A 13,696-nucleotide genomic window follows, 5' to 3' on the forward strand; every position below is an offset into this window, starting at 1 on the left:
CCACATCCCGACACCGTCGGATCTTCTTGGAATTTTTCGAGATACCATAGAACGAAGCAATGTCGCTTTGGAAGATCTAATGGCTTCAGTTCTTGTACAAGCTATATTTTTTACGTTTTCAATTTAAGATCTCGACGTAAAATGCGAGTTCGACTCGTTCCTAGGCCGATCCATCTACTTGGATCACCCGTTATATGTCTATAATACCATAATGAATAATAAATTTTCGTGATTTTAACTGTTTTTATGAATATAACTTCGATAACGTGCATTGCTACTCTGCGTCGGTATCGCACCACTATTTATCTAGTTATCTTTTATCTTATACATCTGTATATACATATACTTACAAACCGGTAAGACTATACTAAAATAACGTCAGCGGTATCAAAATAGCTCGCCTTTGCCTGCTCATTTCTTTTTTTTATATTGCGCTTTGAATATTTATTAGACAACGATAGTGCCTACCAGCCTTTATAGGGACGTATATTTTAATATCTCACTATGGAAAGTTATACAAGATCTCCTTAACTACCTAATAGAGATTTTCTTAAACGATTTATAAAATACAAAATATAAAAGAAAATTTGACAAAAAGTTATGTCGCTGCGGACAGGATTCGAACCTGTGCGGGTAGAACCCAATGGATTTCAAGTCCATCTCCTTAACCACTCGGACACCGCAGCTGTTGAATTCTGGCTGACAAATTACTCACTTCACCGGTTGTATGTGTAAATATGTGTGTTTTTTATTGTTGTTGTTATTCTATGCCAATTAAATGTTGCTAGCATTTTATTTCATTATTTATGTACCATATTTGTTGCTTCGAAGCGTTATTTAATCAACTGCGGCGCTTTATTTGTTGTTCTTTGGTTAAGCGGAAGCAACTGTTACTAAGCGTATGAAATTGTTTAAGCATAAGCGTTGAGATAGCGAATAAACGCAAATTGCTACAAATATATTTATGTTTATAGATATATGTACATACGTTTATAAATATTGTGGGAAATAAGTTGTATTAAATAGTTTATAGTTGAACTTTTATAGGTGTTTATGTCTTGTGTAGATTTCTTTATTCTCTCTGTTTACGTTTTATTAGCAAAGCTTTAATTTATGATTATGAATTAATGTTTTTACAGTCGGCACTTGTATATGTATGTATACGTGATAATAAATAAACTCTATTTCAAAATGAATTTATTTAATGTTTCCTAATTTCAATAGAGCTTTTGAGAAAGTCGACCATGAAAGTTCATAATCCATACCTTCATTAGACACGAAATTCGCCATCTATCTAAATTGTGTTTTCGACAGTTTCCTATTTCCTAAAAGAAATGTTTGGTCAATCTACATAGATTTATTCCATAAATTGAATATTTATAATGGGTTCTCAAAGCATAATACTTCCACTTTTTCGTTTAGAAGAGAAGATTTTTGATACGCTAGTTAATAGACCTCAATATTTAGTACTATGAATAAAAAATAGTAAGACTTCGTTCAATAATTCTTAATATATGTATTCTTCCAAATCTATGTCGTACCCATTAAAATAATCCCTCTCGACTTGTGCCAACGTTTTTCCAATTCTCGAAGCAGTTGTTACAGCCAATTTCCTGAATAGTCTTCAATGCACGTAGCGATTCACGTTTAATGTCTTCAATCAGGCGAACATATTGTGTGCGGCACGATTTTAGTTGAAAATTTGGCGAAAAACTTACGTAGAATCAATGCAGAATGCCACGGTCCATTATCGTGGTGCAAAAATCAAGAGTTGTCAGTCATAATACCGTCCTTTTTTATGAAGAGTTTCGCGCAAGCGACGTATAATACTAAAATAGTACAGTTATTTACAGTTTGTCCCGTCGGAAAAAATTCGGAGAGCACACCACACCTCGATAGTCGAAAAAACTGCCAACACAACCCTCATTTTTACCTGATTTGACGTGGTTTCTTCCGTCTTCGCTCTGTCCAGATATTGATCGACTTTTTCCGGGCTCTGAACATAGATCCAAGACTCATCGCCAGTTCATTAAATCCTGGTAGTCGGAAAGCTTTGTTTCACAGAAGTTAACCCAACGCTAGTTTTCGAAAAAATTTTGTGATTTGGAACCAATCGTACTCTCAATTTTTTTAGGTCCAAGTGATATTTCAAAATGGGTTTTCTGATCCTTACGATATTCCAACAATACCAGTAAGAAATCTGAGTGTTAATCTTCGATTCTCAAGCACCAATTCCTTTATTTTATTGACGTGTTGATCATCAATTGATGTTGATGACCGTTCTCGACTCTCTTTGACATTATATTTCGCACACAAAATTAAATGCACAATACGTTTGCATTATGTTTCAGTTAGAAATACAAATGTATATTGCGCGATTGTTGAAAATAATGTCGGCGATGATGCTAAAATCGAAAAATGATAAATAATATTTTAATCTAATTGTATAAAATACATGTGAAAGAAATAATCAAGTTAGTTGGATTTTTAATTCTGATAGTGAAAATTATGTGTAGAAATATGTAGAGTTAAATGGTTATTGAAAATCTCCTCTACAAATACTAAAACCTACTTTTTCTTTAATTAATAAAAAAAATCTGTGCGTCGGCCGGGAATCGAACCCGGATCAACTGCTTGGAAGGCAACTATGCTGACCATTACACCACCGACGCAGCTGAAAATATTCTGACGAAGTTTTCTTCTGTTAGAAACTATTCGAATATAGAAATATGTAGATACATACCAATTTTTGTTTTTTAGCATAATTAAATTTAATGAATTTATTTCTTTTTAATCGAATGAGGAACAATGGTTTTAAATAAGAAATAACATTTTTTGAAACATTCGAATTCGAAATAACACTTTTCAAAATATATATAAATATAGTATATGAATATTTGGAAGATCATGGTTATGAGACACATTAATATACATGCATAAGTATGTATTTTCATTGAGTAAGTGTTCATTTATATTATCGAATTTCAAATATTCTTCGAAAATTTTTTGCATACCCCGCAAATAGTTCGGAGTTATAAGCGTATGTATTTGAAAAAATTTTCCTACTGTAAACGGATCCTAAATCTTTAAACACCTGTCTTTCGTACATATTTTTTAAAGATAGGACTGCGAAGAAAGAAAATAGTCAAGATCGTAAGACTCTCTCCAAAACAAAAAAAAAATGATCTCACGAATTAACAATTATTTCAAATAACTAGTATATAGTTAATCAGAATACAAAGCTCTGAAAAAATATGGCTGAAGCTTCAACTAATGGCTCCTACTAAAAATCTAAGCAACATTCCCATAGTCGTTTCAAAATCATTGAGTGTATCTTACCGCCTGATAAACTGTTCCGAAAACGCTAATATGGGGGGTGTGACAAAAACTCTACGATAATTAAATCCATGAATCCAAAAAATAAGATTGGAAGATCACAAAACTCTGTATAATAAATTGGTTGAACCGAGGAACAAATATCTTGAAGGTAATTTAGAATATATCTGTCAATGGAACGTTTAAGAACTACACTTTGAACTAGTAGATCTTTGGAACCCACCAAAGTGATTTTTGCACAAAATCCTTAAGGAAATTTTATGTTAAGTCTAAAGTCTATGCGAAGAATAAAGTTGGACTCAACGGATGGACCACCTGAGACGCGGCCAACTTTTGAAAGAGATAATCTTCAAAAAATAAATGGAAAAGAATGTTCTTTCGATTGATAATAAACATTCGCAATTCAGTTTGCAATTTCTATGTTTTTTCTTTAAAAAGGTTGGGAACCTCGAAATGATTCAACCTTTATTTAAAACGGTAATGTGAATATTTCAACTTGATCGGTTGAGCCGCTCGGGAAAAAATTCCTCGCCGACTCTGAAAAAATTTAAGAGCCGATTAGATTAAGTTAACAAATTATTTTCGAAGAATCGATTGTTTTGGAATTTAGCACCCCTTAAGTACCCCTTTCGTAGCATCACGCTACACTTTAGCTCAAATACCCTTACTTTACCCAACTTTACCGCAATTTACCTCAAATCATTTATCGCTGTATGTATTACCTGTATGCACATGTATGTTCGAAAATATTAAAAACGACTTCGTGAAAATTTCTCCGAAAAGATTTACGAGCCATTTCAAGTATTTTCGCCGCCTAAAAGTATACTTTATTACGTCTGAACTTTAAGAACTTTCACAATAATCATAATTTAACGTCTTCATACCTCGAGGGGTACTTCAATTTTAAATCATTTACTTTCGCCCATAAAGGCATGCTGTTGTTTTTGTATAACTGTTTTGATTTCATGGCATTTTCATGTAGTTTGCGGTTTTTTGGTGGATTTTTGTAACCTTCGTTAGGCCAACCGAAGACGACAACGACACATTATACAGTGAATATTTGGCAAAAACTTGCCGGCGAAAAAAGGATAACAAAGCTTAATGAAAGCAAAACAAAGTAAACAAATGGAAACGACAAGAAAAACAAGAAAATAAACAACAATAACAATTACAAAACAAACAAACAACTGCCAAAGAACAGTCACCAAATGCTGGAAATAAAAATGACAGAGCGGGGTTTGCACTATTTTTGGTAAGTGTATGGCATGTATTTGTGTAATTATGTGTGTGTACGTTTGTGTTTGTGTGTTTATGTATGTGTATGTTTGTATACATATACATACATGCAAGCCAAATAAAATGGTAATGGCACAAACGATAAGCCTTAAGCCTTGTCGTCCGTACAACTCTTCTTCAGTGGTGCCGTCGTCGCAATGCCTCTACGTGCCATATCTATGCATGTGTGCGTGTGTGTATGTGTGTGTGAAGCCGCAGTGAACCTCGTGATATGCCTTAATAAGCCACTTTAGTAAATTAAAAGGAATAAAATCGTACCATTCTTTGAGCATTTGCAGGACACACCGAACGTTGAGGTAAGGCAAAGGAAGCGGTTGCAAGCACACACACACACACACACATATATATATTTATACATGCATATAGAGCGGAATAGCAAAAATTAATCCGGAAACAACAACAGCACACGACAAACGAAACCAAATTGAAACCGAACCAAACTGAAATGAAGCAAAGCGACTGCGAGCAAATGAAACCAAACCGCCAAAACAGGAAAAGGATTACAAAATGCCAAACAACCGAAATAAAAAGCGGGCAGAATGTAGCAAAAAATACAAAAACAAAAAACAAAAAAAAAAATCGAAAATTATATAAACCAAAAACGGCGAAAAAGACACAAAAACTTAGAGCCAACATTAACAAGCGACGTGCAACTTCTGCATAACTGTATATTCATTGGTCTATGTGTGTTTGTGTGCGTGCGGACATGGAAGCGGCCCAAAAATATACTTTTGAGACATTAAATGCCAGCGCAGTCAATGTTAATAGCAACAACAACAATGAAAGAAACAAAAATAATAACAACAACAACAACAAAAATACTAACAATAACAACAAAAAAACTAACAATAACAACAAACACAACAACAACAACAACGAAAATACTAACAATAACAACAAACACAACAACAACAGCAAATATAATAATAACAACAACAAACGCGACAACAACAATAACAGTCGCAAGTCTAAACGGCCGCCAGCGTCGTTGGCAACGTGCATTTTGGGGCGCTTGAGTGGAATTGCCAAAAATTTCGCGTACTTTAGACGTCATTCAGCAGTTAAATTTACGTTTATAGCTGACATATGAAAAATCCAGCAATAAACAAAAGCGTCGCAGTGCGGACTGGCGCGGAGAGTGGCGGGACGACGCGTCAAGGTGTGATGGCAAGTGGCAGTGCCAGTGACAGGGAGTGCAGAAGTGAAGGCTGTGCGACGCCGAATGGCACCCGCTACTCGCAAGGGGTGAGCAAAAAGTACGACAACCGCCAAAATAATTACCGTTATACATTTACATAAGTAGTGTTAATAATGTAAATCCACCTTTACGATTAAAGACTTCCAGAGCAAAAAAAAAAATTAGAAGATATTGTCAATTTGCTTAAAGTTCGGTTCTAATAAGCCAAGAAAAATTCAGGATTGATTTCGGATGAATCTTCATGTTTGGTCGAAGCAAAGTGCATGGCAAGGCGTCGAATTTCGTGAAAATTTTATCAATCCCGAAATTTCGGGATTTTGGAACTTGTGAATTAGTTTCGGTATCCGTCTGTTTATAAATATCTCATATTAACCTAAATGTTTTCTTAAAAAATTCAATCGTTGCTTAAAGTTGAGATTTATTAAGAATTGAAAATTTCAGGGTTGATTTTGAATGAATTTTGATATTTTGTCGAATTTTTCCCCCAGAAAAGTTAGCAATTTAGAGGAAACTAATATGAAAAGCAGGGTAAATGACGAGCCGTTGAAATTGGCGCATTTTTTGCAATCCCGAAATTTCGGGATTTTGAAAATTTTCAATTAATTGCGGTAGCAGTGTGTTTGTATATATCTCATATTGGCCTAAAAGCATACTTTTAAAATTTTTGAATGAAGAATACAATTGTAGCTTACTCTTCAAACTCCAAAACTTCGGTATTTTCTAAAAGAATACATTGACATACATTGCTTTTATAGTTATTGGTAATAGTTTATTTTGTGCGCTACAGTTTTTAGCATTTTTAAGAATGTTCTGCATTTAGAAATGTGAATCCCGAAATTTCGGGATTTCTTAAAATGCGATCCCGAGATCTCAAACCTCTATCTCGTATATGTACATAAGTAGTGTTAGTAATTTTAAAACCGCTTTTACCATTAAATACTTGCAGAGCAAACAAAAAATAATATTAGAAAATATTGCCATTCGCCTGAAAGTTCGTTTTTATTAAGCCTAAATTCAGGGTTGATTTTGGATGAATTTTCTATAAGAAAAAATTGTAATATCGAGGAAACTAATATGAAAAGCAAAGTAAATGACGAGCCGTTGAATTTGATGCAAATTTTATCAATCCCGAAATTTCGGGATTTTGGAACTTGTAAATTAGTTTCGGTATCCGTGTGTTTATAAATATCTCATATTAACTTAAATGTTTTATTCTAAAATTTAAAATGCAGAATTCAATCGTTGCTTAAAACGGAGATTTATTAAGCTTAGAAAAATTCGGGATTAGTCAAACTTTTTTAACAGAAACGTTAGCAATTCGGGAAACTAATCTAAAAGCAAAGTAAATGACGAGCCGTTGAATTGGGTGCATATTTTTTCAATCCCGAAATTTCGGGATTTTTAAATATTATGTAATCCCGAAATCTCGGGATCCCGAAAACATTATATCGGGATTTTATCGAATCGAATTACCTGTGGAAGCATTATGAATTTAAAAAAATATATATCAGACTTGCTATAATCCTCAGGGTCAGTTTTCTATAATTTGAAGTACTAACACTAAGGATCTAAAATAAAAGAAGGTACTTTAGGTGAGATTTTCGACCTCCCTATATACATAAGTATGTATACGTATATATGCATATGAGTACCTCTTCATATATTTTTGAAGATAGCACGACCTGCCATCAGGTCGATCCAGAACACAATTGCCAAAAAGCAAAAAAAAGAAAGAAAAAATGCACCAAAGGAGAAGAAGCAAGCAAAAAAAGCTTAAATGCAATAAAGAGTAAAAAGAACATGCAAAAGTATCGAAAAACCAGCAACAAACAAAGCGCGCGCTCGCACTCAGACTCAGCCAGCCACTGTCGAGCTGTCGAACTGCCGAAAAACACGCGGCGGGCAAGATCCCCACAGTCCAAACCGACGTCGCGACTGCCACCACCAACGCCAATCAAGACGTCGAGGACGTAAAAGTTTTCGCTGTTTACTGCTAATGTGGCACGGCGGTAACGGACCTAAAATGTGCCTTGCCATGCGGCAGGCAGCCGCGAGTCGCGAGTCGCGCGACGGTAGGCATTACGTCTTCGTTTTGGCAAAAGAAACAAACGTCATTACGAAACGGTGCTGTGCGCCAACGCTTGTGGCACGTTCTGATGGAATTTTTCATTGTCATTTTTGCTTTTTTTCTCTCGCTTTATTCATTACCTTCTTGCTTGCTGCGCCTTCCGTCGTGCGACAGGTGGAGAAGCTGTTCGTTGGTTAGCACGAGCTTATGGCGCCGTTATGTCTTCGTTGCAATTCTTGTGTGTCTGACTTTTGCCTGCCTTCCAATATGACTACACTTTCTTTATGTTTCCTTATATTTGTGATTCTATTTTTTGTACTTTCTTTCTATCTTTAATAAACAATTACTCACAACAACAATAAAGGAGGCAGTAAGAAACGGTTGTAAGCGCTCCACCGACATTGAAGTGCCGCCGTGATGAGATAACAACATGACAACTGCAACTTCAACATTTCCTAAGATAAACGCGAGATTATGAAGCGCGCCTTCAGAGAGCCTTGTAAGTGTAGGGAATTTTCTGTGAGTAAAAATGCCGTCGAGGTAGAAAATATCCAATACAGTTCTTAGATTTTAAAGAAATGTGCAAAATTATGGTTTTCCGAGTATGCTGTTCCATGTTTGATGATAAAAACCTATATCCTGTTCCTTGCTTGCTTTATCCTCGAGTATCTCCTATATGGTTGCTTATTCAATTATTAGAGCTTCGGATTAGATTAGGTTTAATGGCTGAACCCACAGTATGGCAGGAGATTACACTGAGGCTGTTATGTACAGTCCTTTATGAAGCCAGACGAAAAATTCCTGTATTTGGACATCACACTCCAACTGGATGTCTGAAAGTATGAGATCCGAGGTATTTTTGTCTTGATCTGCCAAAAGCGGAACGGAATGGAACGGAGACGGAAGTGCTGTGAGGATTCTATCCCATCGTTTTCCACACTGCTGATGCAGCTGATATCCGATAAGATGTTCAATCCTATTGCATGAATCCCGATCGGAGTCCAGTTAGTTCAGTTAGAACTCCTATAACCAATATGAAACTTACTGAGAAGAGCTCCATCGACCTCTTCCGATTTACCTCGGCCTAGAAAGACCTTGCGACGCCACCGTTTCTGGTAGTTGACCAACCCTTGCAACGCTGGTCTGTCCCAACAGCCAAGTCGCAATCCATATGAAACTAAAGGAGGTCCTATACGTTCCCATTCCGCAGTTATTGAGATTGAAATTCTTGAGACTCAACGGCCAAGTAGCAAACCATATAAAGCCAACGGAGATCTTACACGTTCCCATTCCGCAGTTATTGAGACTGAAGTTCTTAGCAGGCTCATCAGCCTTACAGTTTCCTGCAATATCGCTGCGAGGCATCCAAACTAGTTTAATCGCAAAATAACTAGAAACAGTCCGGAATTCCGGGAAAGATTCCGAGAGATTAATTAGAAAGAAACTGTAAGATCATCGGTGCGCGTACTTAATTGATGCCTGGTACCGATTTGATACGGAGCGTCGTTGAAAGCATTCATGCCATGGATCAGGTATTTAGTTATTTTACTAAAAATAAAGTTATAAGAACTTGAATTGCTCCCTGGTAAAGGATATTCATATGTACAAAGATTAGCTGAATCGAATCTTAAGATTTCAATGGTCAGAAACTCGGTTTCATGTCATTTTTCGAAACAAGAAGCTCCTTTCATTTGTATCTTCATTCTTCGACAAATTACATGAAGCCGAGTTTATGGCCACTGGATTCTTAAGATGGATACTCCGACAGAACTGTATTTTGAGGTAGGATCAAGAACTAGTATATCTAGGCATTTTACAGTTTTCCATTTATATGAAGTTGGATCATGTAAGGACAAAGCCAAACATTGCCGGTATTATAATTATAATTTCGGTTAAGGACGTTCAAAAACTCACAGTTTTTCCATAGTAAACTCAATATGGAGGCCACCTCTCCACACATAGTGAGAATAAGCGCGCGCGGTTTTGGAGGCGCTCATCCACCGCAAATCACTAGCCGCCGACGTAATCGAGAAGCGATAATAACTCGAATATCGTTGAGTAGCATTGTGCCTCAAATTGATTGACACGCGAATTCAGTGTATTGACATAGTGATAGACAGACGCAGCGGTGCCAACGAGCCACTTGACGCAGCGCTGCTGGGATTTCAATGGATTTACCCCGCCGCCGACAATAGTACAACAGTTGAAACTAAAATTACGCGTTTGCGTTACACTTACCGGCGCTCGAATGCAAGCCTGCAGTTGGAGGACGATGTGTGCGCAGGCTCCGCGCGCTACTGGCGCTTCAAGTTGACAAGCGTCACCGCCACTCTCTCACTAACAATGGCATTGATGACGCTGACACGCCAACAATGACAGTGACAACTCGCGAACGCACACACATACACACATACCACCGCGGATCTGTGCACTGAAATGCAACGCTGCTGGCAACATGCAAAGTGCAGGCGACCACGGCAAACGATTGTTGTTGTAATTCGGTGCGCGGTCAATGGCAGACTGCGTAATATGCCGCCTGCCACTGCGTTCGGCATAATCAAATTACGGCCACCGCCATCACCAGTAGCCACAATGCAGTCCGAAAACAGCCGATTGATTGCGGCTCAATAAGACAAAAATATTTGTGTGTATGTGTGATTGTGAAAGCGACAGTGTTGGCGGTGGTAGCCAAGTAATTACGACAGCAACATTGTCGCTGCTGCCACTTGCCACATCATTATCAACATATCGCTCCAAACTACCAACTCCACGCTACGCGTTCGCCGCTTCCGCCTCTCAGCTGCCTCGAAAAGCAGTAGTTATTCCAGCCGCCGCGCCGCCGCATGTGGTGGGCCAGTCAGCCACACATTGGCAGTCAACGTGTGTTGTTGTGCTATGTTGTAGCTACTATTGTCGGCCGTCGCACTGATGCGACCTTAGAGATTCGCTTTGTGAAATTTTTCAATTTCAATTTCAGTTTCAATTGGCAAAGATTTGATTGTCTTTCGCCATCACAATGCCACATGCCGCATGTAGCCGTTGCTCACCATTACAAGGACGCGGCAGACAGTTAAGTGCTCAGCGCTGGCCATAAACTATTGCATGGACGTTTGTTTGCTGCGGCTTGGCCGACTTGACTGACAGACGCATCGAGGCCGGTCAGTGTGAAGCGACATGAGAGCCGCCGTGCCGCATCGACCGCATTTGGCGGATCGCAGCTTGCAGTGCGGCCGAAAGTCGTAAGCTGCGTATCGCCGTTACTGCCACACATCCACTATGTGCTCTCATCAGTTTGTGTTTGCTGTTTCCAAGAGCGATGTGTGAGCTGACATAATGGACTCCAATTAAGGATGTCAACGCGTCACTTTTGTGGCTCGACGGATTGAAGCGTTGCATAAGTAATAGTCAATAATAGTTGCGATTGAATGCTTCGGCGTTATTGTAGTGAGAAAGATCATAGGTTAGTGAGAAAAACAACAACAACAATTACGTATATTGAGTGATATCTGGAAGTGTGCGCTCTGGGCTGAAAATGGCTCTGACTCCGTTTCAAATACAAAAATGTGGATTAAGTAATAACAATTTTGGGAAACGTTGGAGCTCTTGAGTTTCTAAAAAGCTGGACTGCGAAACAGCGAACAATAGGGGTTTCTCTCTTCAAATGTTTGGGTAACTTCGGACAGAAAACCAGAACAAGTAATCATGAGCAGTTCAACTCGGATCTTCGATCGAACAACGATCTCTCAACACACAACACATTAAAGTCTTGGAATTGAATACGTGGATGGAAAGTGGAAGTTATTCCACCAGAACTTTGGATATTTTTTTGAAGTGTCAATTTGAGTGTAACATAATCTTGCCAGCTACGATCTGGGGTCTGCTTATTGCATGAATTTTTTCACCCGGATAAACGAAAGATCGCGATGTTGCTGTAGATATCACAATGGGGAAGGTTATAACGTTGATTTTTATCGTGAATTGTCTAGACATACTTCAAAACTTTTGTGGTGGAGTTTCGTTTAAATGAAGATTGTAATAAATGGGCTCCTTCTGTGTCGATGCAGCGCTACCAATTTCCAAGTATTGAAGGCGTCACGGAAGGCATTCCCCGGAATAGCCTTGATAGCCGAGGTGCATGCTGCTTGGACCCCCTTACATCGACCTTTTCAGGTAATGAAACAATAAAGTCTGAGGGACCACGTCTGGGCGGTAGAGCGGGCTGCGGAAGCGTTGGGATGTCAGCCCATATTTCACAAGAAAGGCGGTGTGAGCCGGGGCGTTGTCGTTGTGCAACTTCCAGTCGGCTGCGTTGTCTTGTTGGACCCGATTGACCCTTTGATTGAGTCTCTTGAAGACTTTCACGTAAAACTTAGCGTTGACGGTTTGCCCAGGAGGAACAAATTCATTGTGGACGATGCCTTTGATGTTAAAAAAGACTGAACATCGTTTTCACTTTGGATTTGCTTATTCTTTCGGTCCTCTTCCCGGCTCTCCAAAAAGGTCTGGTGCCACCGAAACACTCTATTTTTTGCTAAAGCAACATCTGGGTAAGCCTGCTTGATAATATCAAACGTCTCTGGCGAGTTTCACACAGAACTCTAACGAACGCTGCATTTTCGGCTTGCACCACTCACAGAAACACGTCGCGCGAAAATGTTTGTCCTGACTCTCTAGGTGCTGGAGACAAGTGACCAGCTGCTCGTTCGTTAGCTAGGAACGTCCTCTACCGAATTCAGTCGGTGTGCGCACGCTCCGAAGTACACTCGCAGAGGAAGCAAATCAGTCCTATTACTGCTTAAGGAACTTGCAAAACCTGCTTTGGTCTAATCAAAAGAAACTATTAGAGGTCTCTATAGGAATAAAAGAAGAAGAAAAATACCAATAAGCTTTGAAATGTTATATATAAAACTTCCTTCCGTAACCTCGTTCGAGTTCATATGACTTTTTCTAGACATAATCCTTGTGCCTCATTGTCAGTATTTATGAATTTCTATTTCTGCCTTTCCACCCACTGAAGGACATGTCAAAGACGGCAAAGCTATTCACCATACTTACAAATACTGGTGGAACTGTATGTGCATAGTTCGCGCATAGTTTCTGTTTGACTCACCCGCTGAGTTGACAGAAAACGCCAACAAATTATGACATATCATTTTTCTTGGCGCCATCTTGGATAAATTTTCGGGCTAAGCTTGCATTTCACTGCGAAAAGTGCAACCAAAATAATCGCAACAAAAACAATAATAACCACATGTAAAAAAGAAAACGACAAACAACAACAAACAAGTAGTAACAAAAACAAAAGCTGACAAAGGAAGGAACTAAATAAGAACTAAGTAGAGGAAACGGTGGCGGACGGCAAAAAGACGTGTAACCGACACGCAAGACGCGTCACTGAGGCAACAAGAAAAATGAATCAGCGACACCAAAAGAATCTCAACTTGTAAGGGAAATGAAGCGTCGTCGCTGCTATTTGCTGGGCGGGCGTCAAAGTGGCGCGCACGCTGAGTGGGTGCCACAGACCCAGTAAGGAAGCGAGACGACGGGTGTGCGGTGCTTAGGTGGCTAAGAAAAATTACCAAATTAAAGTGAACGCCACGGAACAAAGCAAACCGAGATGTCAAAGTGCCAAAAGATTTTGTGAAAATTATTAATTTTTCAGCGACCAGAAAGCCGGTGCGGGGGGCGTGCAACTAAATATATATGTATGTATAAACTATAATACACACATAAATACTAGTTTAGTAGTTGAACTTGTGAGGCACATACATAATTTTCTTGCTTTTGTGATTTTTAAG

General features: G+C 38.6%; 2 non-coding genes across 2 annotated transcripts; both read right to left on the minus strand.

The window, feature by feature from the left end:
• Nucleotides 1-604: 604 nt before the first annotated feature.
• Nucleotides 605-686, minus strand: Trnas-uga (transfer RNA serine (anticodon UGA)). The gene has a single exon. It is a non-coding gene; the product is annotated as a tRNA-Ser (tRNA).
• A 1,914-nt stretch (nucleotides 687-2,600) lies between these two features.
• Nucleotides 2,601-2,672, minus strand: Trnag-ucc (transfer RNA glycine (anticodon UCC)). The gene has a single exon. It is a non-coding gene; the product is annotated as a tRNA-Gly (tRNA).
• Nucleotides 2,673-13,696: the final 11,024 nt, after the last annotated feature.

This window comes from Bactrocera dorsalis, chromosome 4 (genome assembly GCF_023373825.1).
Source record: "Bactrocera dorsalis isolate Fly_Bdor chromosome 4, ASM2337382v1, whole genome shotgun sequence".
Classification (NCBI taxonomy): Eukaryota; Metazoa; Arthropoda; class Insecta; order Diptera; family Tephritidae; genus Bactrocera; species Bactrocera dorsalis.